Here is a 15,822-nt window from a genome sequence, read left to right as displayed (position 1 = left end):
TGCCACTTACTGCCAAATACTCCATATCAGCGACCTCAGCAGTTATTAGACATCGTGAGAGAGCAGAACGCGGCGCACCGTGGAACTCAGGGACTTCGAACGTGGTCAGGTGATTGGGTGTCACTTGTGATATACGTCTGTACGCGAGATTTCCACATTCCTAAACAACCCTAGGTCCACTGTTTCTGATGTGATAGTGAAGTGGAAACGTGAAGGGATACGCACGGCACAAAAGCGTACAGGCCGACCTCGTCTATTGACTGACAGAGGCCGCCGACAGTTGAAGAGGGTCGTAACGTGTAATAGGCAGATATCTACCCAGACCATCATACAGGGATTACAAACTGCATCAGGATCCACTGCAAGTACTATGACGGCTAGGCGGGAGGTGAGAAAACTTGGAGCTGCTCATAAGCCGCACATCACGCCGGTAAATGCCAAACGACACCTCGCTTGGTGTAAGGGGCGTAAACATTGGATGACTGAACAGTGGAAAAACGTTGTGTGGAGTGACGAATCACGGTACACAATGTGGCGATCAGATGGCAGGGTGTGGGTATGGCGAATGCCCGGTGAACGTCATCTGCCAGCGTGTGTAGTGGGAGGCGGTGGTGTGATGGTATGGTCGTGTTTTTCATGGAGAGGGCTTGCACCCCTTGTTCTTCTGCGTGGCACTATCACAGCACAGGCCTCCATTGATGTCTTAAGCACCTTCTTGCTTCCCACTGTTGAAGAGCAATTCGGGGATGGTGACTGCATCTTTCAACACGATCGAGCACCTGTTCATAATGCACGGCCTGTAGCGGAGTGGTTACACGACAATAACATCCTTGTAATAGACTGTCCTACACAATGTCCTGACCTGAATCCTATGGAACACCTTTGCGATGTCTTGGAACGCCGACTTCGTGCCAGCCTCACCGACCGACATCGATACCTCTCCTCAGTGCAGTGGGCTGCCAATCCCCAAGAAACCTTCCGGCACCTGATTGAACGTGTGCCTGCGAGAATGGAAGCTGTCATCAAGGCCACGGGTGGGCCAACATTATACTGAATTGCAGCGTTACCGATGGAGGGAGCCACGAACTTGTAAGTCATTTTCAGCCAGGTGTGCGGATACTTTTGATTACATAGTGTATCCTGTACTACGTTGTTCTTCCGGGTTTAAACTAACTCTAAACAAATTTCGTTGAAAGCGGCTCAGCAGTTTAGTAGTGAAAACGTAACAGAGTTACTTTGGCATTTATAATGTTAGTATGGAAGTATAGGCTAGTATGGACTAAATACATTGAGGATTGTATAAGCGCTGTATTCCAGCTGTTATCCGCAGCTGCGCTCGCCTATCAGTAAAGTGAAATGAAATGTGCGTATCGCTTTACAGGCTGCGTAGCTCTGGTCCGGATTTCGGTATCTTGGTGCATGTTTTTTTATTTGACACCACTTTGGCGACTTCCCCGTCGATGATGATAAAATGATGATTAGGACAACATACACATTCAGTTGCGAACTGATGACAACTGATCCAGGATCCCCGGACCAAGAGTCAGGTACGCTAACCACATGACCACCAACTGTCCACGTGAATCAGAAATCGTTTTTTATATAAGTTATAAGAGACGCATTACGCTCAGCGGCTACAGTGAGACTGATATTAGTATGGAAATATGAATTAAATACGCGGAGGGTTATATGAGCATTGTACTCATTACATCGAATCGTTCTGAAACGTCTCCTTAGAAAAATTATGAATGACTGTGCTGGTAAACCTCTTACGTTCTTTGATACAAAGACAGCTGAGTAAAACTGAACGTACTGAGATAGTTCTCTCTTTAGTTATTCTGATCATCACTAAACTGACACATAATATTTTTTAGCGCAACGCAATGTGACTTTCAAAAATCCCTACAAAAGAATGGCCCTGACTAACAGTAACCTGTACCTTTCATGAATCACTTACCTCACAAAAATCGTCTTTACTCGAACTACTGCAATACAGCGAGCGCCAATACTGCCAGCTAAATAAAAGATTCCAGCTACTGAAGGCACTAACTACTGATAGGCATAGTTAGCAAATGAAAAATTTGATAGAGAACAAACAATGTATTTACCTTAATAGTGTTCAAAAGTCATAATATGTATATCTATCAATTCGTGACATCCATCTTCACAAATTTCCTTTTTCTGGCTGACACACGTCCAGATCGTCCGCTTATAGTAACCTCTCAAAACTCTGGCATCTCTCTCTCCACATCTACCACTGCTGGCGGCTCACTTCCAACTGCACAACACTACGCGCTGTTCACATCCAACTTCCCAACACTACACAAAACGATGCCTGTTGTCTGGGGTCTGAGATTGCAATTGTGCCGTTCCAGCAATTGGCAGAAAGGATTGAGAAGACCAGAAATGATCGCAAAGTTTCAAAGCATACAATTTGCAGCACTGTCACCAAGTCTGATCGGGACCCACTAGGTCTGAGCCGAGAAGAAGCTATGAACCAGAGACTTCGAAAGTTCTGTGACAACCTAGACTGTGATTTCCAGGACATATGCCATAGAGTTGAGAACTGAAGTACCTGAAACGATAATTAATCAAAAGTCTACAGTTTTATAAAATAAATAGAGTTATTAATTTGATACTACATTCACTGACATTACTGAACTTTTCCTTTACCAAGCTACTGCCTAATTCACTCAGTCCGTTTCATTGTACTCTTTACTGTGCCTGATACAGACACTGAGCCAATTATTATTATTTTTTTTCTTTAATGTTATTTTAAACCCGTACAATAGGCAGGCTGTCAGCAGCATTCTACGCTGCTCTTCAGCCGTAGGATACACAATGAGAAGAAATACTGAGAAGACACATAAGTTACAGAACGGTGGGCAAGAAAACAGTAGAAACATAAAGACAAACACGGAGCCGTTCACACTCGACGATAATCCACACTGCAAACTGGAATGAGATTTTCACTCTGCAGCGGAGTGTGCGCTGATATGAAACTTCCTGGCAGATTAAAACTGTGTGCCCGACCGAGACTCGAACTCGGGACCTTTGCCTTTCGCGGGCAAGTGCTCTACCAACTGAGCTACCGAAGCACGACTCACGCCCGGTACTCACTGCTTTACTTCTGCCAGTACCTCGTCTCCTACCTTCCAAACTTTACAGAAGCTCTCCTCTCAGAGGAAGGTAGGAGACGAGGTACTGGCAGAAGTAAAGCTGTGAGTACCGGGCGTGAGTCGTGCTTCGGTAGCTCAGTTGGTAGAGCACTTGCCCGCGAAAGGCAAAGGTCCCGAGTTCGAGTCTCGGTCGGGCACACAGTTTTAATCTGCAAGGAAGTTTCACACTGCAAACTGTTGATGCTACGCACAAACACTGAAGAAGACGATGGCACTGGTGAACGATGGAGTATGATGGTGAACACTGAACACTAAACATGACGGCACACACGAAACACTGATGGCGGTGATCTCCGGCGCGCGAATGTCCACTTAGCGTGTGCGAGTCCGGGGACCTGCCAAGAGGTGAACAGGGGTGAGGTGGGGGAGAGGGGAGAACAAGGATGCCAATGGCTGAGGAGATGGGGACAGGAGGAGAGGGACAGGGGAGGGGAAGCCCGGGGGGAGGAGGGGGGAGAAAGGGAGGAGGGAGGGAAAAGGGTGAGAATGGAGGGAGGGTGCCCAGAGGAGCAAGCACAGGAGGAGGGTGGGAGGATCAAAGTTGGGAGGAGGGGTAGATGGTGAGCCAATTACCATTAGACGGTATTTTAACTAAATTGGATTGGAATATACAATCTGTCTTCAACATTTCTCACAAGTAACATGAAGTTAACTGTCTATACAGGGTGGTTATAATTAAACTTTCTTTATTTCAGCCAGTGTAGACGGAAAACTATTTACCGTGTGGGTAGCCAACTTTATAGCAATTTTTGTAATAGTAGAGTTAGTGTCATCACTTACCGTTAGGCGGCGGTACTGGTACGGCGACTTGGGACTGAAACATAAGCATCAGTGTACATTACAGCCGCATACAGTCAACGTGGACGCGGTCAAGGTGAACAGGACTTTACTCCTAAAACTATTTTATCAAAGCAACAGCAATAGTGTTTCTGCTCTTCGCAAGTATCGGTACATTAAAGGAATACGGAAAGTCCTCTTTCCGCACCAGAATTGAAATACATGATTTAGAAGTTTGAATTAACTGGTGATTTTGGAATTGCTCTGGGAGGTGCCGACGGCCAATTGCTTCACAAATTCTTGAAGACGTTACTGTTGGCATGGTTGAGAATGCTGAACGTAATGTGCGACATTCAAGCAGTGCGCGATCTGTGCCGCGGCAGCTGAACAGTTCGTGGTTCACCATTCAAAAAGTGCTCAGAACAATCTCTAGTGAAGTTCCAGGGTGTCGTGAATGCAGATGGTCGTCAGATTGAGCAACGTTTGTAACATGGAACGTAAATTAACGCAATTAACGTTACCGTCTGGTCTGGAAGCCAACGTCCTTGCCGCAGTGATAACACCGGTTCCCGTCAGATCACCGAAATTAAGCGCTGTCGGGCGGGGCTAGCACTTGGATGGGTGACCATCCGGTCTGCCAAGCGCTGTTGGCAAGCGGGGTGCACTCAGCCCTTGTGAGACAAACTGAGGAGAACTTTATTGAGAAGTAGCGGCTCCAGTCTCGGAAACTGACATACGGCCGGGAGAGCGGTGTGCTGACCACATGCCCCTCCATATCCGCATCAGTGACGTCTATGGTTTGAGGATGACACGGCGGCCGGTCGGTACTGTTGGGCCTTCATGGCCTGTTCCGGAGAAGTTTAGTTTTCTCTTCTCGAAATTAAAATGTGATACCAGTTTATCCGTTATTTCTCTTCCACATGTCCTTACAAATGTTTCCACAACGTCGTCAGTGCCCTACGATAACTCGCTTTTAAGGGGTCCCTCTCAAGTAGGAAAGTTTAATTATAACTACTATGAACATATACGGAAGTTGTTTTGCACTACCTGTGATAACAATTACAATGTCTGTGTGTTCTACTGAAGTCGGACTAACTACCGTTAACTGGAGTTTATTTTCGAAGTGAGAGTGTAATTTACTTTCGTTGTCTCATTTTCTACCACATTATATGTTTTGGTGTTCAATTAATTCACTCGCATAAATTGATTTAGTGATGATGACGACGTTCCGAGTCGTACTGAAGATCTTTTTTTTAATTGTTTTCGGGCTGCTGTCAAAGATGTATTTCCGAGATTTTCCACTTCTGGCTGTAGAACGTCCTCTGACGCCGGATGCTGAACGAGGTGCATTCAAGTTCTAAGGCCTCCGATTTTTTTTCTAATTATCTACTCACCCGAAATCGATGAAACTGGAGTTACTTCTCGACATAATCGCCCTGCAGACGTACACATTTTTCACAACGCTGACGCCATGATTCCATGGCAGCGGCGAAGGCTTCTTTAGGAGTCTGTTTTGACCACTGGAAAATCGCTGAGGCAATAGCAGCACGGCTGGTGAATGTGCGGCCATAGAGAGTGTCTTTCATTGTTGGAAAAATCCAAAAGTCACTAGGAGCCAGGTCAGGTGAGTAGGGAGCATGAGGAATCACTTCAAAGTTGTTATCACGAAGAAACTCTTGCGTTACGTTAGCTCGATGTGCGGGTGCGTTGTCTTGGTGAAACAGCACACGCGCAGCCCTTCCTGGACGTTTTTGTTGCAGTGCAGGAAGGAATTTGTTCTTCAAAACATTTTTGTAGGATGCACCTGTTACCGTAGTGCCCTTTGGAACGCAATGGGTAAGGATTACGCCCTCGCTGTCCCAGAACATGGACACCATCATTTTTTCAGCACTGGCGGTTACCCGAAATTTTTTTGGTGGCGGTGAATCTGTGTGCTTCCATTGAGCTGACTGGCACTTTGTTTCTGGATTGAAAAATGGCATCCACGTCTCATCCATTGTCACAACCGATGAAAAGAAAGTCCCATTCATGCTGTCGTTGCGCGTCAACATTGCTTGGCAACATGCCACACGGGCAGCCATGTGGTCGTCCGTCAGCTTTCGTGGCACCCACCTGGATGACACTTTTCGCATTTTCAGGTCGTCATGCAGGATTGTGTGCACAGAACCCACAGAAATGCCAACTCTGGAGGCGGTCTGTTCAACAGTCATTCGGCGATCCCCCAAAACAATTCTCTCCACTTTCTCGATCATGTCGTCAGACCGGCTTGAGTGAGCCCGAGGTTGTTTCGGTTTGTGGTCACACGATGTTCTGCCTTCATTAAACTGTCGCACCCACGAACGCACTTTCGACACATCCATAACTCCATCACCTCATGTCTCTGTCAACTGTCGATGAATTTCAATTGGTTTCACACCACGCAAATTCAGAAAACGAATGATTGCACGCTGTTCAAGTAAGGAAAACGTCGCCATTTTAAGTATTTAAAACAGTTCTCATTCTCGCCGCTGGCGGTAAAATTCCATCTGCCGTACGGTGCTGCCATCTCTGGGACGTATTGAAAATGAACGCGGCCTCATTTTAAAACAATGCGCATGTTTCTATCTCTTTCCAGTCCGGAGAAAAAAAAATCGGAGGCCTTAGAACTTGAATGCACCTCGTATGGTGTATCGCTGAACTGCTCTGCCGACGCTGAGCTGAGCCGAGATGACTGCGAAAAGGGCGGCGCTCCAGTTCAGATTAGCAAAACTAAGCTGAAAATTAACGCAGTAAAGATCCACCTCCGAACAATAACTCAATGTACATTTAACATCTTGAGAAGGCCAGCAAAAACTTCAGGACTGATTTAGATGAAGTCTCTTCGTAAAACACGAAAGCATTTTCTGACAATGAACACCCGCACTATTAATACAGCTGAAGACGCGAAGTGCACATTTATTGAAAACTTAATTTACTAGAAGAAAATGCTTGCTACGACTTCAGAAATGGTGAAACAGTTCTAACTTGGTTGTAAATGCTGACCAAACGTGTAAAATTCAATATCTACTGAGAAACCTTCATGCAACCTTTCACAGTTCATGCACACGTCTTTTTATACACGAGAAGTAAGAGTATTCTTGACTGTTCTTGCCACTCTTTTCTACCACACGTCCTCAGTGAGAGTACAAACAGTTAACAATTTCCTTCAAATTTGATTTAGCTGCTGATAGCTATTAAACGAAGCTGATCTCTTCTATTCTTTCTTGAATCTCTCATTCTTCATCACATTAATTCACGTTCTTCTTCCAACTCTCAATCGATCCTTCTCCTTTCTTGGTCCTCTTCCACCGTCTCCGAATATTTTAAAAACTCAATGTCCGACTAAAAGCTCTCCAACATGTATTACTCTGTCACAGACAGCATTCTTCATTACATCGCAAATGTTTCAAAATAGCGCCAGTTTAACTCCTACCCTTTCGTTCCACTTTTTGCCACGCGTCGCATTCTAAACATTACTTCAAAATGCTTCTTCTTTACTACATCATATGACAGTCCCCGCTCTAACGAACTATCACTATCCAACTCTTCACTATCAACTGTCTCCCGACAGAATGCCTGTTAGATCATATACAGAATTTTTAGCTGAGATAGCGCTCATTTTGACAATATACCCTAGAGCTCTTGAACAAAAATCCGTTCCCAGCGATTCGACGGAAGGAGCGGTCTCAGTCGTCTGTAAGAAGGGCAGCAAATTCACAGAACTATTGCGCTGTCTCAATGACGTCCGTATACTGTAGAGTCCCAGAACATATTTAGAGCTCAAGCATAATGAGGTGTCTTGAGCAGAGTGACCTACTCCATGCCAACCCGCATGGATTCTGGAAACATCGGACTTGCGAAACTGGGCTCGTACTTTCTCACATGACATCTTCAAACCTCTGACTCAAAGCATTCAAGTGGTTGCAGTATTTCTTGACACCTTAAAAATATTTGACTTATTACTACACCTATGATAAGTAACAAAAGTACAGTTGTATGGGATACCAAACAAAATTCGTGACTGGGTTGCATATTAATATGTAGGGAGCACGCTACTTGTTACCTTGGATGGAGAGTCGTGGACAGAAGCACAAGAGCTATATTTGTTCTCAGATCTCCGATAGGCTGCGAAATTAAAGCCCCCGTGAAAGTCCGGTGAACCTTTGCGCAGATGTGTTGCACAGTGTCTCTAGTATTCCCATCTATCGCATCACGTTGCACTTTCCAGTTCAGAGCGCTCAGCGAGCACATAAGATGCACAGAACAATAGCGTCTCTCGCCGAGTGCGAAGTGCCTCCCGAGAGGTTCGCCTAGTTTAATGCACTCCACGTGACGTTACTGTCACGCGTTTCCTTCTTCATGACAGTTCTCGGCAGCAAACTGTAGTGCCACGAAAGAGCTCTTGCAGCGTTTTCGATGAGTGTTTGGTCACCCATCATACAGCACGGTCTTGGCTCCCTCTCATTTTTATCTCTTCGTTCACATGAACTGCTGGCTATGAGTTCAGCATTTTGGCAGAATACGAGGTACAGACCAGCTTAGGGAATTGGCGGAAATCATAGGCTGCTGCCTTCTATGACGAAGGTATTGGAAAGTTTGTACCATGCTACGACAATTGCCTTAGCTGGTGTGGTGAAGTACTACCTGAAAAAAGAGCAAAAATATTCAGTTTGATGTTGATACGATATGAAAGTGATGCAAAGATTGTTATGTTTTATTCTGAGACGTAAAATTGTCAGAGCAATATCCTATTAAGAGGATACGAGATTTTCCATAATTTTGTAAGTAATAATTCTGATGGATGTAGTGGACTGGTGGGAAAATAAGGTACTGTAGTAGCATATAAAAGAAAAAGCGTGACGTCTCGTGTTAATGAGATGAATAGCTCGAGAATTAAAGTTATTCCTAGCTGGAATCATGGTTTCTTTAGATTACAGTTTGTTTTTGTTGCTGTGGTTTGTCTGTCTGCAGCATTCCTTTAGGGCTTCGTGCGGCGCCGAGTTTGGTGGAACTGAGCGTGACGTCACCCACAAGTGCAGCGAAAGCGACGTCTGCGCCGTTCGCTGCGCCAAGGAATACCAATGACCCGACGGACAAGAACTTCAAAGGCGTTAAGGCTTCTTTGTATATTCGTGTTAAGAGCTTGTATGTAAAACGCGACGAGAGTGTGTCGTTGTATAAAGAGTGAAAATTAAATAGTGTTTCACCCACAAGTTGAGTTGTTCCTTCAGTGGAGTTACTAACAATTACTGCACTGAGTAACTAAGAGGAATCTATCAGGAGTCCTTCAACTTTCACTGTATTCTAAGAATGTGACAGAAGTGGACTCTCGCACTTTGATTAGAACATCAGTGAGTCACAATTCTAATAATCTGGCTCGTGAAAATACCTTTGATGTAACTATTTGTACAGATACGAAATGGAATTACGACGTAGGCTCAAATGTAGATAAATCAGGTGGCAGTTGTTGTAGTTTTTGGGGGAAGAGACCAAACTGCGAGGTCATCGATCTCATCGGATTAGGGAAGGACGGAGAAGGAAGTCGACCGTGCCCTTTCAAAGGAACCATCCCGGCGTTTGCCTGGAGTGATTTAGGGAAATAACGGAAAACCGAAATCAGGATAGCCGGACGCGGGATTGAACTGTCGTCCTCCCGAATGCGAGTCCTCAGTTGGCAGACTTCAGTTCATTGGAAGGATACTGGAGAAATGCAGTGAGTCTACAAAGTAGACAGCTCATAAACCACTCGTGCGTTCCATCTTTGAATATTGCTCAATTGTATAGGACTCAAACCAGAGAGGAGTAACAGGTGATGTTGAATACATAAAAAGAGCGACAGCACGAATAGTCACAGATCTGTTGACTCACGGGAGAGCGTCGCAAAAGGTTAGAAAACCTGAACTGACCAACGCTTGAGGGTGGACGTTAATTCTGCTACGAAAGCTCAGGTACAAAGCTTCAAAAACTAGTAATAAGGGAAGAATCTATAGATATTCCTCATCCCCCTAAGTATCGTTCCCGTAGGGATCCTGAAGGCCAGACGCGACTAATTACTGCATGCACAGAGGTAGTCAAGCGTTCAGTCTTCCCGCCCTCCATGTGCGACTGGGACAGAAAGGATCCTTAACCTGTGGAACCATGCTGACCACCCTCAGTTATGCATTTCACAGTGATTTGCATAATATGATACAGATGTCTTCGGTCGTACGCCAAGGGAGGCTCACAGACCAGTTACTGTTCTCAATGTGTGTAAGTAGTCGGCTCGAGCCACGAGGAACTGTTTGCGGATGGCGCTGCAGTATACAGGAAAGTCACAACATCAGAAAACTGTAGCAAAATGCAGGAGACATAAAAGAGATCGACGATTGTCGCTCGCCTTCAGCTTAATCAAAAGCATAAATAGCTGGGAACACGGATCACCGTCCGATTACGATAAAGGCGTAAATCACTGGAAACGATCGAACTGTAAAATATCTGGGCAACCGTCCGAACCGACCTAAAACGGAAGGACGATACAAAACTAGTTGTAGGCCCTATGAAGGCCAGTAAATATTGCAAGACTATGGGGAAGAACCCTTAGGAAATGTAATTTCTTACCTAAAGAAGTGGCCTACTTGAGGAGTGATCGACACTCCTTGATCTTGAAGGCTTAATAAAGGAGATTGAAAAGATAGAAGAAGATTTGCTTAGTAAACTGAAGAGCAAGAAAGAAATTCTTGTCAATCTCCAGAGGCACATGTTATAAGAGAGGCGCTGTCCACCACGGAGACGTCACATTGTCACAACTATATTCATGTGATATACGCTACAGTTATACCACATACATTTTCGAGAGTATTTATACATAATACCTCAGTTCCTCACGTTTGATAAGGAAGGAAGATTAAGTTAAGGAAACGCAAAGACGCTACAGATTGCTTCATTACAGCGTTAGATTCATCGCCTACATGTGGTCTGCTCTTGCACTGCTGCTGACGAATCTAATAATGTAATAAGACAAAAGGAGCCATCTTAAGACGGTCTTGGTAGCCTGGAAACGGTGAAGACAGTAAAGTAAAGCTTTTTAAAAGTATCCATGGCTTGTTCCGTTCTCCACGAACAATCCTTAACTGAATAACAACCGAGGAGTTCAGTAAGATCCAACATAGATAAAATAACAAAAGAAGATAAAGGTTTAACGTCTTAGAAATGGAATGCAAGTTCATATTGGTGGTCGCAAAGGATATCGGCCTCGTCTTTCTGAAAGAAACCGACCCAACATTGTCTTAAGTGATGTAGAGAGGGCACGCAGCGACTAATATAGATGGTTGGACAGAGATTGGGCTCTCTCCTCACGAATGCGATGCCAACGTCTAGCCACTGCGCCACTTACATCGTTCCTATGCAAATGACTAATCCATCTGGGAAGCTGACTCTCATAGTTGAGAAAATCAGTCGTCTTGCGTTAATGTTCTCTAATTAGTTGTATGATTTATCGTAGTTCGCGCCAGTAAAACGATCCTGACCACAAAGTATGGTTCTAGAGTCATGTGGGTGGGCTGTTTACCGCTGTCCATATGTCCTAATAACAGCACCCGCTGCCTACTACAATATTTGCTGAGTAAGCACCGATTACAGGCATAACGTTTGGCATGAATTACAACAATTATGAATAATTGAATAACTTAAATAAATGAATGAAAATTCAGTGGAAACGAAGTAAAATAGAATATAGTCAACAGAATGGAGAAGTTCGGTTCGATGTTGCACATTGGTAACTAAAAAAACTATGGCGTTACACAAAATCACTCAATTCACTAAGGTTTCCACATCGAGGTTAAAGAAGTAACAACGTCGTTAAGTGCTGTGAAGACTGCATGAATATGAAATAATATTTGGCTGATTCCCCAGTTAAATCAACTAACCTGAAAGCAAAAACCAAAATCTAGATACCAACTATATACTGTATTAATACTGAAATTCATCAGTGATTCTACTTCACTATCCGCTGAAGCTCAACACGAAATAGAATTATCTCTCACGCAAAGGTTAAGTCTTACAGTCACGAAACCATGCAACAGCCAAAGGCAGCATGAAAGTGTCTAAGCCCCCGCGCCGTGCTTAAATGCTTAAAAACTCTATCAACGCAGAATATTAAAAAGCTTAAGTGGTGCTGGTTGTTTGCCGCCCAGAAACAAATTGTAAGTTCACTTGCTTCCAAAGCTACGTGAACTCACTACCAGCAGCGCAGCAGACCCGTTCGTGCGGAAACAAATGACTTCAAAAGACCGTAGGGAGCAGCATCTCTGCCTGTTTAAAACCTCGGGAAAAAGTATCACTTTAGTCATGCAGACAAATTTATATTGAAATGATCATCACTGAACATACATTGTTCCCTTAAAACAGAACATATTAAAATGAGTGATTTCGCACGTTCTTCACTTTCTAACCATACAAAACACTTTAAAATGCACATTAGGCTCTATGTTAATGAAGAAATGAGGTGCCATTACGCACAGATTTTAAAATAAGCAAACTCTTGTAAATATTCGAATACACGTAAATGTAACATATGAAAATAGAGCGCAGTTTACAGCTCCTCTACGTGGTGTACTTGATTTTTATGTAGCACACAGAAAATTTGAATTACGGCCGATTCAACTGCAAGCTGTCACAGCCAAACTGCATAGTAATTTTACATAGAAATACCTTACGTATATAGACACATATTTAGGAAAAGGGTAAATGTGCCAGGTAACACATGCTGATGTCATGATATGAGTGATTGTAGCGTACATTTATTTATTTCACCTGGCAATGCTGACATGTTTAAGGTCCTATCTTATATCTAACCAGACGTCCTTAGTGAGTCAACATTAAAATATGGATAGTACATGAGCAATATCAAACAATATTAGGTCTGCAACCTACCTTTCGTCTTTTCTTTTTTTTTCGAAGTTCGAGGTTTAGTGGGAAAAATCTACAAAAACATTACGATTAAAAGTATTGACCATTGCTGGCCACTATTTTCACTCATCTTTCGGGCAGCATACGAATCCCATGGTGCAAGAACTGGGCATCTTTTGACGAGATCCATGAATCGATCCAATTTTACACTTGTTCATATGACCGGAAGTTCTGGTCAGCCAGGCCGTGTGCCAAAGTTCGAAAAAGGCAGTACTCGGAGGGAGTACTGTCTGGAGAATACGGCGGGTGGGGTAGGAGTTCCCATTCCAATGTTTTGTTGACAGGTTTTGCGACATGAGACCGAGCACTTTCATGCTGCAAAACATCCTTTCCGTGTATCGCTGTGTTGTGGCCGATTGTCTTTCAGTGCTTAGCTTAGCGTCATCAGTTGCTTTCGATAATGATCTGTGATTGTTTCTGTCGGCTTTAGTAGCTTCGAAAACTTCTCTTCCACCACCACGCCGCCGGCCGGAGTGGCCGTGCTGTTCTAGGCGCTACAGTCTGGAACCGAGCGACCGCTACGGTCGCAGGTTCGAATCCTGCCTCGGGCATGGCATAGTTACGTTTAATTAGTTCTAAGTTCTAGGCGACTGACGACCTCAGAAGTTAAGTCGCATAGTGCTCAGAGAGAGCCACCACGACGCCGGTCTTCGACGTCAACATCACCGTTCTTGAAGCGTTGAAACCATTCTCTGCACGTTCTTTCACTAACAGTTGCCTTACTCAGCATTTTATGAGACTCAGCTGTAGATTTTTTCCTATTAAAGCAGAAAATTACAACTTCCCGCAAATGACGAGAGGTTGACACATCCAGTCGGGAATAACTTTAAGATGCAATCACAAATCGATTAATATTTTGATGGTTTTGTGTTTACAAATGTCTAAGCTATCTGACACAGACCGCCTACCACCTGCACCACCACTTGCCGCTACTCCTATCTATAGCAAAACAGCGGAAACACAGTAGTAAATTTTTTGGAAATTTGTGACGAGGTCTTAAGGGACCAAACTACTGTTGTCATCGGTACCTAAGCTTACACACTATTTTAATCTGACTTACGCTAAAGACGACACCCACACCCATTCCCGAGGGAGGACTCGAACCTCCGATGGGGGGAGCAGCGCGGACCGCAACAAGACCCTCCAGACCGCGGGGCTACCCCGCGCGGCACACAGTAGTAAACCTAATAATAATAATCCCCAAATTTGACACCAGTAAAATCCAACCATCATTATTAGCAGACGAATTTGACAAAACAAGTGCACAAAATTGGGAACAACTCAAACACAAGATTATCAAAACAGCTCAAGATCAAATTCCTTTACGAAAACACAAGAAACATGCTTGGTGGAATAAAAACTGTGATCATGCAATTAAAGCCAGACAAGAGGCATTTAAAGCATGGAATAGCAACAAGACAGAAGACACATATGATACATTCATGGCAACTAGAAAAGACACTTCAAAACTAATTAGACAAACAAAAAGACAATATGAGAATAGTCAACTCTTAGAAATTGAAGAAGATTTTCAGAAATACAATACCAGAAATTTTTATAAAACTTTTAAAACCAAAATAAAGGGGTACCAACCCCAGAATCTTTGCTTCAAGAAGGAAAATGGACAATTGGCTCTTAACCACCAAGAAAATTGCAAAGAACTTTCTAAATATTTTAAGAATCTTCTAAATTGCCCCGAGCCCACAGAAAGATTTCCACCAAAAATTCCCCAACAATGCAATCCAGTTTCACTTGCACCAAATGAAGAGGAAATCATTGAAGAAATTCATAGGTTGAAAAACAACAAAGCATCTGGTGAAGATGGAATTGTTGCAGAACTTTTAAAGGCAGCTGGTCCAAAAACCGTTAAAGAAATTACTTCAATCATGCAAAACATTTGGCAAACTGAAAAAATTCCTGATGAATGGAAAACCGCCTTGATTCACCCACTTCATAAGAAGGGAGACAAAACTGATGTTAATAATTACAGAGGAATTTCTCTTCTTCCAGTCACATACAAAATCCTCTCTCAATGTCTTCTGAACCGAGCACAACAGCAACTTGAATGGAAAATTGGCGAATATCAAGCAGGTTTCAGGCCAAATAGATCTTGCCCAGAACAAATTTTAGTCCTCAAACTAATTCTCAGACATCAAAAAATTTACAATAAAAAACTAGTTTGTACCTTTGTAGATTTTAGAAAGGCTTATGACTCAGTGGATCGTGAATCTCTTTTCCAAATTGTGAAAGAACAAGGCCTGGATCCTAAAACCACGGCAATTATCAGAGACACGCTAACTGGTACAAAATCAAAAGTAAAGTTCAGAGGAGAAATTTCAGAATCCTTTGAAATAAAAACAGGCGTGAGGCAAGGTGATGGACTCTCTCCGTTGCTATTTAACTGCGTTCTAGAAAAAGTTATACAAGAGTGGCGCGAACGAAAATTGGAGTTCAAAATTGACCAACCAGTGAAATTAGGACGAACAAATATTCGAATAGACTGTTTGGCCTTTGCAGACGACTTGGTTATTCTAACGCAGGACATCCAAATTGCTCAGAAACAAATAGAAATCCTTAAAGAAACAGCAGAAAGAGTAGGTCTCCAAATCTCATTTGAAAAAACACAGTATATGACTAGCAACAAACTGGCACCCAAACTTTTGGAAACTAAGTATGGAAAAATCAAAAGAGTTTCGCAATTCAAATATTTAGGTGAAACAATCTCAGAGACTGGTCTAGAAAAAATTGGAAATGAAATTCGTTGTCAAAAGATGGAGACAGCTTCTAGACTTACAAAAGACATCTACAACAAAAAATGTCTCTCGAGGTACTCTAAATTGAGACATTACAACACGGTCATAAAACCAGAGTGCCTTTATGGGGCTGAAACGCTAATTTTAAA

General features: G+C 43.3%; 1 pseudogene; it reads left to right on the top strand.

The window, feature by feature from the left end:
- The first annotated feature begins 4,491 nt into the window (after positions 1-4,491).
- On the top strand, positions 4,492-4,609 carry LOC126206585 (5S ribosomal RNA; annotated as a pseudogene).
- The last annotated feature ends 11,213 nt before the right edge of the window (positions 4,610-15,822 follow it).

This window comes from Schistocerca nitens, chromosome 1, assembly GCF_023898315.1.
Source record: "Schistocerca nitens isolate TAMUIC-IGC-003100 chromosome 1, iqSchNite1.1, whole genome shotgun sequence".
In the NCBI taxonomy this organism is placed as follows: domain Eukaryota; kingdom Metazoa; phylum Arthropoda; class Insecta; order Orthoptera; family Acrididae; genus Schistocerca; species Schistocerca nitens.
Note: the sequence above shows the minus strand (reverse complement) of the source record. Positions and strands in the feature narration are given on the sequence as shown.